This window comes from Thermobia domestica, chromosome 18, assembly GCF_964235325.1.
Source record: "Thermobia domestica chromosome 18, izTheDome1.hap1.1, whole genome shotgun sequence".
Classification (NCBI taxonomy): Eukaryota; Metazoa; Arthropoda; class Insecta; order Zygentoma; family Lepismatidae; genus Thermobia; species Thermobia domestica.
In genome coordinates this window covers 81,835,929-81,853,318 of record NC_137471.1, presented here as the reverse complement: position 1 = coordinate 81,853,318, position 17,390 = coordinate 81,835,929, and the positions used below count along the sequence as shown (strand labels likewise).

Genomic DNA, 17,390 nt, shown 5'->3' with positions numbered 1-17,390 from the left:
AAGAGTTAAAATCTCACATATTCTTTAAGCAAGAGCTTAAAAGCCTTAGTGGGTGGTATAGAAAATTGACCTATTAGCTTTCTCCTCCCATTACATGGTAACGAAACAGATATTTTCTTCGAAATTCTGTGTTGCCAACAAAATTCGAATGGACGACAGCTCTGGGCAAGAATTGGGGATGAGTAAAAGCTAATATTTTCCATTATTTGAGTAAAATAAATCTTTCGGCGAAGAAACAAGTAGTCTGGAAACTCCGAGTGCTTGGTGTTACTTTGTTATTTGACACTTTCAACCTGCTTTCAACAGAATATTTTGCTACCTATCGTCTCCCTTGGGTACTGGCTCCTAAAGTAGTCCCTAAAGAAACAGTTGATAACATCCTGGTTCAGAGTTCATGTCCTGTTCAAACGCAAATTAGCAATATTAAAGAGAAATAGGTGATACAACATGGGTAGCCTCAGTGATTCGGAAATTCAGGTTTAACTGTATTTTACTTTTGTGCACACGTAGACGTATATACGACTGGCAAGCTGATGATTCCACAAGTATTCGCGCACACACAAATAAAAAGGAGAAAATTACCTTGAACGAATTCCTATTTATTTAATGGATGCATACATATATATAGTAAAATAAAGGATACTGATAACACCAAATTTCCACTTGATACAGCATGAATGCGTGAGCGAACGACATTGCGCACACTCTTCAGAAATATCACAAGAAAGAGAGAGAGAAAATATATTTATATATATAGCAAATGAAAATACTGAGAATATAGCTCTGGTTATTCCTGTTATCACATTCATTAAATCACTATCTACGTCGTCGAAGTTAGACTTTCACTGCGAAACAGGGGCAGTGAGTATGGAGATTGGGTAGAGCACTAGTTTCCAACGAGGTTTTGTAGCTCCAAGAATGACGCACTTTATAAAATTATATAAGGAACATTTTGTTCACTTTTCCTGTTGAGGCTGTAGTTGTAATCACACAAAAGAACTTATATACTTAATAGTAGACATCCACATACTAGAGCATAAGTAAGTTCGTCCAACGTTGGCTTTACGTTCCTTACTCCATTAACACCAAGCGCGAACTCCTCGCTTCTGCCAACACTCGGGAAAATCCGGTCGCCATATCTCTGGTTGACAGTGTCTTTTAAGATTTCGTATGAGAAATACACAAGTTTATATATTCATACTTGATATAAATGTAGTTATGGTATATTCAGTAGCTCTGGCAACACGTCTGTTACTTTCGTGAGAACGAAGAACTAGAAATTGCAATTAAATGAGTGTTGCAGACCAACTTTAAAAATTCAGTTTATAGCTGATGGATTCTTAAAATAGTTTAATAAAAAAGAATACAGATTGGCAGTTGTGGAGATTGACCATTCTGTCTGAAATTCACACAGACTACAAGCACAGTTCCCACAGTAGTTGAGATAACAAAGCATCGGTGTGTCGGACTGCAACGGTTGATGTGCACTTGCCTGCAATGTAACAATTTTGTATCTAAAAAGATTTCCAAGCGTTGATAATTATTCTTATGAAAAGTATATACCTAGTAAAAAATGTCTTAGTAGCCAAAATGATGAGTTGGTAACTTAACTCAAGGAAAGAAAAAAAAGTTTGTTGTTTCGAAGCACTCTGCTAATTAGATAAGCATTCAGTTCAATAAAGAATGATTTCTTTGTATTATTGACGGTATCAGTATGTCTAGAGAACACCTGCATGCAAAGAAAGAACGTAGTTTCTCACCAGCTCGAAAACGTTCAGAACAGAGCAAGAAAACAAACTTTTCCATTCACATGAATAAAATAATATATATATATATATATATTTAATGATGATTAAGAATTGGAGAAAATATACAGTTTGTGCAGTAAGTGTGGTGTTATAACCGTGCTGACGATCATAATTTCTTCTTCCGTTGAGAAGGAACGACCCATATATGCAGGCAAGTTGTCAATTTCGTTCATTTCTCCCTTCTCTATATTGAAAGAAAGAACCCACTTGTGTAAGTCATTAATCACAGTATAACGGTAACCAAAACTATGGCATCGTCGTTGGACACACACATTAAGTTACAATGCCACTAGTAAGAGGATACGACTATTCGGACAGTTCCCATTACCACCCACTAAGGCCATCGTGTTGTTGTTGCCACTTCACGAGCATTCTAAAATATAGTAGGCCGCGACAAATTGTTTCAATGAACCACTGTTGTATTCATCAGTATATACTGAAAACAAACTCCTTTAAGCTGCTAGAAGCCCTCATTGCTGGTCTAGGTGCACGTAGTCCCGCGTTTGATTCCCAGTGGGAGATTCAATCTTCCCAATGGAATTTAATTTAATTTCGCAAGCTTTCAGTTTCATTAATCGTTCGTCTCCTTTAGCCTAAAGTGCAAAAGCATGGAACGGTAAACTAAAATTTTATTTCATTTCTTAAGCTGCTGAATAATTCAACTGATGCAATATGCAATATAAATAGTTTATCGTTGTCTGTACTATTATAAGATGCCTATAGATGAGCTGATAATTTCGTACCTATTTGTCAACGAGGAAGAAACAGGTAAGGATAGAGGCAACGGCATATATAAGTAAGAAAGAAAGGGGGGGGGGGGGGTGGAAGAAAAACCTGAAACGATTCTGAATTATTTGAATATCCTGTAAAATAATCCCGATTACACTCCTCCAAAAGCATGCTATCATTGTCCACTTCATCTTCGACCTAAAACAGAAATTAAACTTACGGAAATATATGAAAATGAAAATGAAATCTTTAAGTTTTACGTCCCACGGTTATGCCGGTTAGGCTAAAGGAGACAGTGATGAGGAGTAATGAATGAAATGGTGGAATGAAGAAAGTGGGAGGAAACGGGAGAACCCCGAAAAAATCCACGCACAGGGTGTTTGTCCACCACAAAGTTCACTTGGCGGGGGCTGGGATCGAACCCGGGACCCCAAGCACCAGAGGTGAACGCTCTACCACTGAGCCACCGCGGCCCCGGAAATATATGAATTGGTATGTAACATAAGTCGAAACCTCTACCTTGATCAATTCTTTTCCACTGTACTGTGCAGTTTTTATCTATTTATTTATTTCCTTATCTTTTTTATTAGGCCATTTCTTACCTTAGTTTGCATTCCAGTGTTATTCGTTAAAGAATATTTGCCCCTAAAGCGCTCAGAATTTTCCAACTATAAACGTTTTGGCCTCCTTTAGCATAGATCTTTTCAAAAAACTCGGTAGTCTTTTATAAAATTTCTCTTGTACCTAAAAACTCTTCATGAGCTCCAACTGTATCTTATTTAGCTAACTGATAATAATTAAGAAGTATACTGTTGGCATTTGTTTTACCTATGTTGCGTTTCGCTTTACTACTAAACCTGATAGGTCGAAATCTTCTGACCTGCATATTTGAAATCTCTGCTCTTACTCTGGTTACCATACTTAGATTGAGGAAACTCAAAAAACTGTGCTTTGAAATGTCGTGCTTAATCACCCAATAAGCTTTTCATCTGTGCAATTTATTGACTGTATTTTGTGACTAATATAAAAATAGAAAGTTAGCTTCAAAATCTCACGGTGTAAAAATTAAGTCCTTAACGTGATATATGTAAAAATTAAGTCCTTAACGTGATATATTTCCACAGATAAGCTTAGTTTTCTGAAAGCGTCTGTACTGAGGAAGATAAACCTTTTGCTGGAGCGTTCACAATTGGATAATACTGAGTACTTTATTAAAAATGTATATTAAATGTGCATCATACAAGTCAAGTAGCATTCAAGGATTGCATTTGCTCATTTAGGGTCATTTTATTTTTTCATTATTTCCGAATCACTGTCTGAGTACTTGATCAAAGATCGACTTACAAGTTATGCAGAGAGATCGAGTCACACTGGAGAATAATAATTATTATTATTTTCGTGTAGAATTAATTCGCAGCATACCTCGATGTTTAAAGTACCGTAAGTGATCTCAACAACACCATCACCAAAATACCAGACACATACTGTTTATTGTATGTTTGGAGTGAAAGGGACATTGGAAAACGTCTGACTTCAATGCAAAGGGAGCCGGTTGAGGATCTTTTGGCTCCGATGAGCTTACTTGAAGGAAGCTGTTCCTCCGTAGGCTTCCAACAAAGATCTTGAAAAGATTAACAATACAGGGTGACTAAAGACCGTAGCCAATAGGAGAACTATGTGCCTGTGCTGCAACCGTGTTATTCTGTGAAGATTATGAAATACTAGAACATCAACCAACAATCGAACTCCTAGTTTTCGGTTCTTGAAACCTTAGCCTTGTATCAGAACTTTGCAAGAAGTACAGGCAAAATGTAGAAAATAATATGAAGCCGGTAACTGAGATCTAAGGAAGTTTCTAACGTAATTATCTAATCTCATTATCAGTCATATTCTTCATTCTATCCCTTTCTCTGCTGCCGTCCGTGTGGGGTGTTGGGTCGGAGCCTTTCTTCCAGCTTACTATTTTTTCTTCACTTTCTTCCCTAAACACCTTTTTCACGTTTTCGATCCTCTTTTCTGTCTTCCTTCACTTTTTACAGCCAGTTTTATCGACTACCTTCTTGGCCCTCTTTCCTCATATTTGATTTCTAACTTTTTCCTTGTTTTCTTTTCTCCTCCATTATTTTCATGTGACCACCTTATTTTTCACCCTTTCAATCCGTTCTTCTACACTTTTCATTCCCACCTTCCTTATTTTATCGTTCCTGACTATCTCTTCTTTAGTCTGCCTTCTATTAACTATTGTTAGAAATGCTGTGTGCGAATACGACATAAGGAATCTAAAACCAATGTGGAATATATAAAGGCATTTACATTGCGATTCTTTGGAGCTGCAGTAGACTTCAAAAGCGGAATCATACTGAGGATTGCATCATTGTAGATAAAAATCGAATCTGAATAAAAACTGGAGTCGAAGTGAATCAATGAATGACAGAATCCAGAGGATTCTTTCATATGAAATTTTGAGATATGTTCTCGATACCTTTCTATTTCCTTATCTGGGAGTTTTACAGATCTGTCTGGTAAAATAAAATAAGTTTTGGGCTTATCTCAACAGTCAGAAGTCAGAATTAGATTTTGGAAAGAATACTTATTTCATTCAATCTGACAGCTGCTTTTGTATTCAGAGCAATTTTAAAATATTTACTTGAACTTGGAGTACAAAGTTTAAATATTTACAAATTATTACATTATTAGCGATTTTTGAAAAACAAGAAATGTCCAAACATGAGACATAATACCAATCGATGGAGATCTCATTAAAATAAACAAAATTATTCGGGTGGGTGTACAGTCAGCAACAAAAGTTTTTTTCCATTTGATGAAATTATTTTCGTAAATGACTTCAGGATGAAAAGACAATTTTAGTACAGTTTTCAGTAAATTAAAAAGGATGTAATTTTCTGTACGTTCCGGCCATACCATCGTTATTCCCAAAATCTTACCAGACGGAAAGAACTTTTGTCGCTGACTGTAAAAGCTCATACGTAATTTTGAGAAAATCCAGAGAAAGGGATCTGTTTGCAAATCTAAAAGTTCATGCTGCACTAGAATAATGCTACCTGTTAAGATGAAACAAGTATTGCGCTGCCAAAATGTCTTGAGCCGTGGCAAAAATGCGAACTAAAGCTCACACCCTCACACACCAACGCGTTGAGCCAATAAGGGTTCACCTGTTGCTAAGCAAAAGAAAGCGAGTGGAATTCCGTCATCCGATAGCAGCGCTTGCAACGGAAGACTAGGGATCAAGTCAATGTGGTATATCTTTAGTGAATTATACCATCATTAGACTTTTCAATGTGTTACTAGCAATATAATAGGGACACAGAGACTCAACACTTACTTCTTGGTGCGTGAGGTCCCTTGTTCTCTCCCTGACCATGTAAATTTGTGGTGGACAACGTCGTGTACATGAGTTTCCTCAGAGTACTTTCATTTCCTCCCACACTCTCATTGCACAAATTCTTCCATCATTATTCACTTGCTTTAATCATCGTCTCCCTTAGTAAAGGAGGAAATGGAAAGAACTTTTGTCGCTGACTGTACACCCATCCGAACAATTTTGCTTATTTTAATGAGATCTCCATCGATTGGTATTATGTCTTATGTTTGGACATTTCTTGTTTTTCAAAAATCGCTAATAATGTAATAATTTGTAAATATTTAAACTTTGTACTCCAAGTTCAAGTAAATATTTTAAAATTGCTCTGAATACAAAAGCAGCTGTCAGATTGAATGAAATAAGTATTCTTTCCAAAATCTAATTCTGACTTCTGACTGTTGAGATAAGCCCAAAACTTATTTTATTTTACCAGACAGATCTGTAAAACTCCCAGATAAGGAAATAGAAAGGTATCGAGAACATATCTCAAAATTTCATATGAAAGAATCCTCTGGATTTTGTCATTCATTGATTCACTTCGACTCCAGTTTTTATTCAGATTCGATTTTTATCTACAATGATGCAATCCTCAGTATGATTCCGCTTTTGAAGTCTACTGCAGCTCCAAAGAATCGCAATGTAAATGCCTTTATATATTCCACACTGTTTTTAGATTCCTTATGTCGTATTCGCGCACAGCATTTCTAACAATAGTTAATAGAAGGCAGACTCAAGAAAAGATAGTCAGGAACTATAAAATAAGGAAGGTGGGAATGAAAAGTGTAGGAGAACGGATTGAAAGGGTAAAAAATAAGGTGGTCTCGTGAAAATAATGGAGGAGAAAGCATAACAAGGAAAGAGTTAGAAATCAAATATGACGAAAGAGGACCAAGAAGGTAGTCGAAACAACTGGCTCTAAAAAGTGAAGGAAGACAGAAAAGAGAATCGGAAACGTGAAAAAGGTGTTTAGGGAAGAAATGTGGAGAAAAAAGAGCAAGATGTAAGAAAGGCTCCGATCAAACGCCCCACCCGGACGGCATCAGAGAAATGGATAGAATGAAGAATATGACTGATAATGAGATTACATAATGACGTTAGAACTTCCTTATAACTCAGTTACCGGCCTCATATTATTATCTACATTTTGTCTGTACTTCTCGCAAAATTCTGACACAAGACTAAGGTTTCAAGAACCGAAAACTAGGAGTTCGATTGTTGGTTGATGTTCTAGTATTTCATAATGTTCACAGAATAACACGGTTGCGGCCAGACACACAGTTCTCCTATTGGCTACGGTCTTTAATCATCCTGTATTGTTAATCTCTTCAAGATCTTTGTTGGAAGCCTATGCAGGAACAGCTTCCTTCAAGTAAACTCATCGCAGTCAAAAGATCCTCAACCGGCTCTCTTTGCATTTAAGTCAGACATTTTTCAATGTCCCCTTCACTCCAAATATACAATAAACAGTATGTGTCTGGTATTTTGGTGATGGTGTTGTTGAGATCACTTACGGTACTTTAAACATCGAGGTATGCGAATTAATTCTACACGAAAATAATAATTATTATTATTCTCCAGTGTGACTCGATCTCTCTGCATAACTTGTAAGTCGATCTTTGATCAGGTATTCAGACAGTGATTCGGAAATAATGAAAAAATAAAATGACCCTAAATGAGCAAATGCAATCCTTGAATGCTACTTGACTTATATGATGCACATTCAATATACGTTTTTAAGAAAGTACTTATACCCAAAGTACTCAGAATTATCTAATTGTGAACGCTCCAGCAAAAGGTTTATCTTCCTCAGTATAGATGCTTTCAGAAAACTAAGCTTACCTGTGGAAATGTATCACGTTAAGGACTTTTACACCGTGAGATTTTGAAGCTGTTTTTATTATTGTTATTAGTCACAAGATACAGTTAATAAATTCGGCACAACATTTCAAAGCACAGTTTTTTGAGTTTCCTCGATCTAAGTATGGTAACCAGAGTAAGGACAGAGATTTCAGATATGCATTTCAGATGATTTCGACCTATTAAATTTAATAGTAAAGTGAAACGCAACATAGGTAAAACAAACGAAAGTTCGGAGAGTATTCTTTTTAATTATTATCAGTTAGCTAAATAAGATACAAGTTGGAACTCATGAAGAGGAGTTTACGGGTACAAGAGAAATTTTATGAAAGACTACGATGTTTTCTGAAAAGATATGTGCTAAAGAAGGCCGAAACGTTCATAGTTGGATACTTCTGAGCGCTTTAGAGGCAAATATTCTTTAACGAATAATACTAGACTACAAACTAAGGTAAGAAATGGCCTAATAAAAAAGATAGGGATAAGGAAATAAAAAAAAAAAAAAAATACTGCGCAGTACAGTGGAAGATAATTGATCAAGGTAGATAATTGATCAAGACTTATGTTACACACCAATTCATAGATTTCCGTAAGTTTAATTTCTGTTTTAGGTCGAAAATGAAGTGGACAATGATAGCATGCTTTTTGAGGAGTGAAATCGGGAATATTTTATAGGATATTCAAATAATTGAGAACCATTTCAGTTTTTTTTTTTCTTTCTTCCTGACATATAAGCCGTTACCTCTATTCTTATCTACTGTTCTTTGTTCGTTGACAAATAGGTAGGAAATTATCAGCTCATCTATAGGCATCTTGTAATAGTACAGACAACGATAATCTATTTATATTGCATATTGCAACAGTTGAATTATTCAGTAGCTCAAGAAATGAAATAATATTTTAGTTTACCGTTCCATGCTTATGCACTTTAGGCTAAAGGAGACGAACGATTAATGAAACTGAAAGCTTGCGAAATTAAATTAAATTCCATTGGGAAGATTGAATCTCCCACCGGGAATCAAACGCCGAACTACGTGCACCTAGACCAGCAATGAGGGCTTCCAGCAGCTTAAGAGTATGTTTCCAGTATATACTGATGAATACAACAGTTTTTCATTGAAACAGTTTGTTACTGCCTACTATATTTTAGAATGCTCGTAAAGTGGCCGCAATGACAAGATGGCCTTAGTGGGTGGTAATCTGTTGTAAACACTCACTGTAAATACTGACTGGGGAATGTAGATCAAACGAAGGGACAACAGTCTCCTGCATGAGTTGACAGTTAAAACAAGAATAAACATGATTGAATATCATTGATATAGCAAGCAGCAAGAGCAATGAGTACTTACGGACTCTCTGTCAAGTGTACATTTTGACTTTTCTCGCCTTCTGCTGATAGCGGCATTCTTCACTAGTGCTGCTGTGGGTGTGATAAGACAGTGAGTCACAACTAGAGGAAAGAAACGAGCTTGTGTGAACCTTGACTGGACTAACCATTCATCCTACTTTACTTTACGTCACAACAACCCTACATTATTTTACGTCACAACGAATTTCCAGTTGAATTTGTGAACAAAACACCTAGATTATGACATCATTCCTTAATATTTTGACCCCCTTCCGCTCAAAAACACAAAACGCGCTTTGTTGTGTATTATGATATACTAAAGGAGTAACTATTCCCAAAATTTCAGATTTTTTTTTTTTTTTTTTTTTTTATCCAGGCCTATTGGAGATATTTGACAGTGAAATATGCCAAATTGACACATTCCCGAACTTTACGTTTTTTTTCTTTCTTCTTCTTCTTCAGGCCTTTGGGAGCAGCTACAGGTTGCAAATTTTTGAGTATAAACTTATGACCCTGGACTACATGCACACTCAAATTCAGACCTCTACGTGAGTTGCTTCCTCTTTCCAAACATGCCTTCAATGTCCAAAAATGTTGCTGCTATAGGCCTTGATTTCACTCCTTTTAAGTGGTTTTAGGCAAAAATGTTAAGAGATCAAAGATTTAGTTCTGCACAAGTTGGAGACGTCCAGCAATTTTCAGTTTGGTAGTACAAATACACACTGAGATATTCAAAACAACGTAAACGCCTAAAATCGAGAAAACGCAAAATGGCGGCAGCCGCTGTGTCGCCATGCGATGTTGAAAAAATAATTAATTATGGTTTTCAAGTACTCTTATATAGAATAAACATTTCTGAAAAAAGTAGATTTTTTGGAGATGGCCGAGCGGCAATTTTCCTTTTTTCTCGAGCACTTAGCATGGATTTACCCTCTCTAGTTTTAAGAAGAAAATATTCCATTGTCAAATTTCAAGTCCTACCCGTAATTCTTTCTGCACAACTATAGTTGTATTGGCTCAGGAAAGATGGCGTGATAATTACAAATAATATTTGCTTAAAAGTTTTCTGCTGTTTTTCATCCAAATCCAGTCTCTTTGAGGTTTGTTTCTTTTTTCTATATAAAGCTGAGCATGATACTTGTGTCCCTTCTCGTCAAAGCACACCATAGTTCGTGTTCAAATCACATGAATTTGCTGGGAATAAATTGCTTACAACTGTAATGGCCTAATAAGATACTGTTGATCCATCGATAGTACGATTTTCAGAAGGATTTACGTTCTTAAAGTTTGCATTTGTATATTCAAAAGTCGGAACTCTCTACAGATAGTCTTCTGTTATCCTCAACTTGCCAAGAAAATGCAAATATCGAAGTAATTTCGTCTGCTACTTTAATGTCACAATTACTGCTTCGACCAATACATGCGTCGGTGCAGAAGTTTGTGATATCCCAACAATAGAATAATCCCAACCATCGTAAGCATTTCATTTCTTATTACATAAAAATTGTGGTTACCGTTTTGCTACGAGTACAATTGTGTTTATTCGGTTATCAGGTCCATTAATTCACTTGCGAATAAAGAGATAAAAGGTTAACGTTTATTTATTTATTTATTTATTTATTTCTTCTTCCAGTTCCCCTCAACAATATTGTTTCAAAGGGATTCTGGGATGCAAAACTGGTTTCCTTTTTTCCATATTGTTTCCTCTCATTGCTTTATTTTTTCTCCTTTTTTTTCGAATTATATCTAGGCTCATTTTTTAAATTTTGTACTTTACGGTGGAATCACATTATCGCTTTGATTATAATTGTCCTAGTTTGATTGTAAGAACGGTATTACGTTTCATTCCAGCAACACATCCCGTGGCAATTTATCCACGTTCCACAATTTTTACCATCACTACGATCGAAATCCTAATATGATAAAGTATTACTGATGGGGGAACACTAATTTTCACTTCTTCATCTTCCATATCGGAGAAAATTTCCCCAGATTAGAGTAAATTCAGTATTTCATCACTAATTAAAAGTTTATTATGCTTCGATATGTTGATCAGAACATTCACTGACGTCCCCATTGAATAAAATATAGAAGCAACGAGTGAATATAGTAAGTGCACAGGATATTTTCGGCGTTGTTGCCAGTTCCTGAGTGCAAAAAATTTACGCAAACAAAACGTAACTGTAACAGTTTTCTCTTTTGAATGCCAACACATTTCCGACTTACAACTAGACCTGTAAGTAGATTTATCAGAGCGATCGCAGACCCCAGTATATCCATAATAGACAGGAACACGTTGCAGATTAATAAATCATCTAGTTAAGTAATCATCTAAATAAGTAAATAAATCATCTAGTTAGATTTTAAAAATACTTTATAGTTCGTTAGAGTCCATTTTTAATTATAATATAGCTATAGTTACTCTCTCAAGCTGTAGTGGGTTAAAATATCGTTAGTTTATAATTATTGTTTGGTACTTGATTTGTAAATACAAGAAGCTAATAAGAAAGTAAACTTGTCACTGTATTTCAAAAATAAAAAGCAGAGTATTGGACGGTAGTTGGAATGGTGGAGGTCGATTAAAAAGTATGAATTATTATTATTATTATTATTATTATTATTATTATTATTATTATTATTATTATTATTATTATTATTATTATTATTATTATTATTATTATTGGAGCCTAACCATAAATTATAGTGTTCTTTGTGTCGCGGGGCAGGGAAAATTTACTTAGTTATTAAAAGTCAGGGAAATTAATGGCAGAATTTCAGCGAGAACCCTAGAGAAGCCTGGTATTCAACCAGAATGCCGTGGAAGTTTTTGAAATTACTCTTTTCATATAATTTATCATTTCCACTTTACAGATATTCCTCGCCTTGACGTAGCTTTTTAATAAGACTTAAAGAAATAAAAAGACTTTACCTTGTACTACTTATTTCATAAGGTTTTTTGGTCTCTGGCAACTGTCATCAACTGCGCTGATAGACTGGTTACATGTAGGTAAGTGTTCCGAGCACTACCTTCTTTTGAAAGAGAAATAGGTAAATCAAATGCTCACTTCAAAATCTATGTAAGTATGGCCTCTTGAAGGAATGCGATACAAAGTGGAAAGTTGTTTTCCTTTTCTTGAAGGCTGCGCAGTATATTTCCACGTATTCGTAATGTAGTTCGTGCACCTGTCTTCATATTGAAGTATGAATGCTGGATATTATATTTTGTAATACAAGAGAAAATATGTGGTATCATGTGATGTGACACTTAATTCGCCTTTTTAGTTGTTGATTCGAGATAATCAGTACTGAAAAACTGTGACCGTGAAGTTAGTTTTTTATTCGGAAATTAATGTTAGCAATATTATCAGCTGCTCGTTTTTTTAAAAATTAAAATATGTACATCAATCCAAGTTTTACATTAACTTGCGACAGCAGACTTTATGATTTACAATATGGTGTCTAGATTTTCTCGTGGTTTTCCCGTTTCGTCCCATATTATTATTGTGCCAATTCTTTAATAATAATCATTCGCCGTTAATCATCCGTTTTCTTCAATAATTCTGGGGCTAAAACTGAATATTTCTTTTTATTTCAACAAAAAAAAAAAATAAAAAAAATAAAAAAAATAAAAATAAGGCCATATTCTTGATTAATACATAATATATGCACTTTTTAAATGATACACCATTTTTGTTTGTTCACAAGAAAATGAAAGATGGTGATTAACACAAAACAACTGTTTTCACTGCATTCACAGATTTAAAAAGAAAAATTAAATAAATATACTAAGTTTTACATTTCCAGACTATGTTATGCATATGTGTCCGAGGACTATGTGTGCCAGTCGGTCCGTCCGCCGTCTGTCGACAAGTATGCGAGTAAAAACGATAAGAGATATCGAGAAGTGGTTTTTTTTTTTTTTCAATCGATTCAGCGTCCCAAGAATAGATTCCATCTTCTTCGTTAACCCGCTACGTAAACTGGAAATGATAAAAATAAACAATTTCCTGTTTTAATGTTTATTACTATAGAACAAAAACAAACCGCGAAAGGCTGTTTTTTTTTTTCAGTTGATTGAATGTCGCAAGGCAACACACCTTCATCAGCCGCTATGCTCTACCGAAAGCGTAAGTAATTGAAATTTATTAGTACTTTTCAATAACAACCCCCCCCCTTCACACACACACACAAGTTTTGTGCACCGGACTCCAAGGTGTTGATTCAATTTATTTTGTTATACAGAATCTAAATTTCTAAACCCCAGGACGATTGATCGTGTGTTTTTTGTTATGGGCAAAGAACTTGAGCAATTTTGGATAGGGAGGATACATGTAACACAGCCACAGAAAAAAAAAAAGTTCTGTGCAGCGAACCCCAGGGTATGGATACGATGTATTTTGTTACACAAAAATGCAAATTTCGGACCCTAGGACGATTGACCGTTTCAGTTTTGTTTTATGGGCGAAAAACATGTGTCCTCCTTATCCAAAATCGTTTAAATTTTTCGTCCATTTAAATTTTTCGTCCATAAAAAAATTGACACGGTCAATCGTCCTGGGGTTCGAAATTTAAAATCCATACCCTAGGGTTCGTTGCACTTTTTTTTTTATATATACTAGCTGAACCTGCGCTCTCTACACAGCGCATCACCTTATCATTCCTTACAACATCTGTACATGTCCCCTGACAGACACAAGTGAAAGACGTATTGATTAAAAAAAGCCAAGGGGTATCATAAAGGGGAGACTTTTTTCCATTATTTTTCTCAATATCTCGCATCGTTTGCAAGGTTTGAGCCAGCTTCCGGTTGGAGTTTCTAATTCATGTATGACCAGTGTTTTATTTCTTCATGCATGCAGTATGTAATAAGCAAATACATTACATACACAATTAATTATAATGTCAATTATATATGGTGTTCATTGGGCAAAACACTCCCCCCCCCCAAAAAAAAGGTTCATCTTAGACTGGAGAATTCCTTCCTTTTCCATTATTATTTGGCCATGAAACAAACGACTGAGACATATACAACCCCTATATACAACAGTGTGGTGTTGGAATGTATAATGCTTAGGATGTGATGCTTTATTTTATATTTTTTAATTTCAACACTTCCAATGTACCCGTAAAAATGTAATAAAGAAATAGTGTCCATGTTTTTTAAATATTCAATTAGAACTGGACAATCTACATGAAATTTGCAATCGATCAGTGAAAACGTCATCTTTCTAGAGCCTGTAGTTTCCGAGATCTCATTGTCGAAAGGATTGGCCACATACATATACGCGTAGTTTAAAAGAGCTCCAAAGATAGCAGCACAATTCATTTGCATTTATTTCCGAGAAGGCTTATTAAAGGCAAAGGCCTTCGAACAATAATTTAAAAGGATAAAAATTTTCTGAAAAATATTTCTTTAGGTAATTTATTTAAAATACACTCTTTTAAAAATATTTGTCTTTGTTATAAACGTGAAATCACAAATAACCGCAAATCAAAGGGTTTAAAGCTAAGCTTATAAGTTAGAGCTCGGTCGCTCTTAAACCGTACTGTAGCATTTTAATATATAGATATATATACTAGCTGAACCTGCGCTCTCTACACAGCGCATCACCTTATCATTCCTTACAACATCTGTACATGTGCCCTGACAGACACAAGTGAAAGACGTATTGATTAAAAAATGCCAAGGGGTATCATAAAGGGGAGACTTTTTTCGATTATTTTTCTCAATATCTCGCATCGTTTGCAAGGTTTGAGCCAGCTTCCGGTTGGAGTTTCTAATTCATGTATGACCAGTGTTTTATTTCTTCATGCATGCAGTATGTAATAAGCAAATACATTACATACACAATTAATTATAATGTCAATTATATATGGTGTTCATTGGGCAAAACACTCCCCCCCCCCCAAAAAAAAAGGTTCATCTTAGACTGGAGAATTCCTTCCTTTTCCATTATTATTTGGCCATGAAACAAACGACTGAGACATATACAACCCCTATATACAACAGTGTGGTGTTGGAATGTATAATGCTTAGGATGTGATGCTTTATTTTATATTTTTTAATTTCAACACTTCCAATGTACCCGTAAAAATGTAATAAAGAAATAGTGTCCATGTTTTTTAAATATTCAATTAGAACTGGACAATCTACATGAAATTTGCAATCGATCAGTGAAAACGTCATCTTTCTAGAGCCTGTAGTTTCCGAGATCTCATTGTCGAAAGGATTGGCCACATACATATACGCGTAGTTTAAAAGAGCTCCAAAGATAGCAGCACAATTCATTTGCATTTATTTCCGAGAAGGCTTATTAAAGGCAAAGGCCTTCGAACAATAATTTAAAAGGATACAAATTTTCTGAAAAATATTTCTTTAGGTAATTTATTTAAAATACACTCTTTTAAAAATATTTGTCTTTGTTATAAACGTGAAATCACAAATAACCGCAAATCAAAGGGTTTAAAGCTAAGCTTATAAGTTAGAGCTCGGTCGCTCTTAAACCGTACTGTAGCATTTTAATATATAGATAGTTGTGTTGCATGTGTCCTTCGTAGTCAAAATTGCTCAAGTTTTTCGTCCATAGAAAGGAATTGAGACGGTCAGTCGTCCTGGGGGTTTTGAAATTTGGATCCTGTGTTACTTAATACATGGAATCCATACCCTGGGGTCCGATGCACAAAACTTTTATTTATTTTATTTATTTATTTATTTATTTATTTATTTATTTTGTGTGTGAGGGGAGGCTGTGTAATTATTTTCATAGAGCAAAACCGGTAAGAAATTTAGAAAAGCGATGTTTTGACACAGATTTAGTGTGCCAAGAATGCTGTCTCGACTTTTTATTTGTCCATTCAAACCGGAAATGGTGAAAACGCAAGATTTCCGATTTCAATAGTGATTGCATAATGGATAAAACGGAAATAGGTAAAAGCAACCTGTTTTTTTATATGGATTCAGTATTACTAGAACATATATATTTCACATTTGATTTTATTCCTCTGTAGCAATCAGAAGTTATAGACACCAAATATCTTCTATTTTAATCTCCATAGAGCAAAAACTATAAGAGATAGCGAATAATTGTATTTTAATATGAATTTGGCGTCCGAAGAACAGGTTCTCTCTTTAATCTTGTTCCTCTATTGCAACCAAAAGTTATAGGCGTGCAACTTCAAGTTTAAGTATTGAATTCGCTTAGTTTGGAAATCCACTGTAGTTTCACACTGAAAACTAATTTCTCTTGTTTAAAGTAACCAGTGACTTGGTAGAAATTTTTGTTTTTGTTGTTGAACATGGCTGTGTATGTGTCTTTATTACTTTACTTTGTTTCACTACATGTACGATGATGTGTTAATGAAAGTTTTCTTTTTCAGATGTGAAACATGAATACTATTAGAAAATTCACGGACCTTTTTGTGAAAGCTTATCCAAGAACTCTATTCTTTTCCAACTCGTACAGGGCATCTCATAGTATAGTATCCAGAATATGTGTAGATCTTAATAGTGCAAGCAAGACACCAAGTTTAGTCCCAGAACAGTCATTATTGACAACATGGACTCCTTTATATATGGCAGTATTTGGATACAAGCAAAAAGGTTGGTTGAAACGAAGATGCAAAGACTGCTTTTTTGTAGTGCGACAAGAGAGGTTGTATGTAGAGTGTAAGACTCATCCACGGCATAAGCAGATGTCTATGAAGAAGAAAGAAAAGAATACGTGGATACTAACTCATGCAACACAGGGCAAACATAGACCCTGGTAGAATTGTTTAAGTGTGTCGAGTGACTAAAATTAGTATGGATTTAGTAAAAGAGATTTAAAAACAAAAACTGTAATAGAAATTATTTATACATGTATGTTAGTGCTTTGTTGTAGATGTGTTGAAAAGAATACGCTATTTTGTATGTACAGATTTAAGTTGGATTGTATGATACTGATAAGTAGAAGACACTATCAGAAACTAAAGGGGGGCGAATAATGCATTAAAGATATGCTTACATATAAACTTGTAGAGTTTATTGAACTTGTTCTTTCTTTTCTTTTTTTTTCGGTGTTTTTTCTTACTTTTATTTGTTTACTTAAGTCTATGCTCTTACGTTCATTTACGCGAAATTACAAATGAAACCTAATATGGTTGCGATTTAAAAAGTACAGTCGAAATTTCTCTATGCAAAATTTGTATAGTATCCTATTTAATATCTACACTGACACTTTTAACATTAGGAATCACTCGTATTATGTGTTAGTTTGGTCTCGGATTA

General features: G+C 34.9%; 1 long non-coding RNA gene across 2 annotated transcripts in view; it reads left to right on the top strand.

The window, feature by feature from the left end:
* The window catches only part of LOC145675794 (uncharacterized), a 30,951-nt gene extending 14,435 nt beyond the window's left edge, over positions 1 to 16,516 (top strand). The window contains exon 3 of one of the 2 annotated variants that reach the window (XR_014129217.1): positions 16,502 to 16,516. This is a non-coding gene — a long non-coding RNA (uncharacterized LOC145675794). Of the gene's footprint in view, positions 1 to 13,194; positions 13,234 to 16,501 lie in introns of those variants that run through there. The other variant, XR_014129218.1, reaches the window with a different exon arrangement.
* Positions 16,517 to 17,390: the final 874 nt, after the last annotated feature.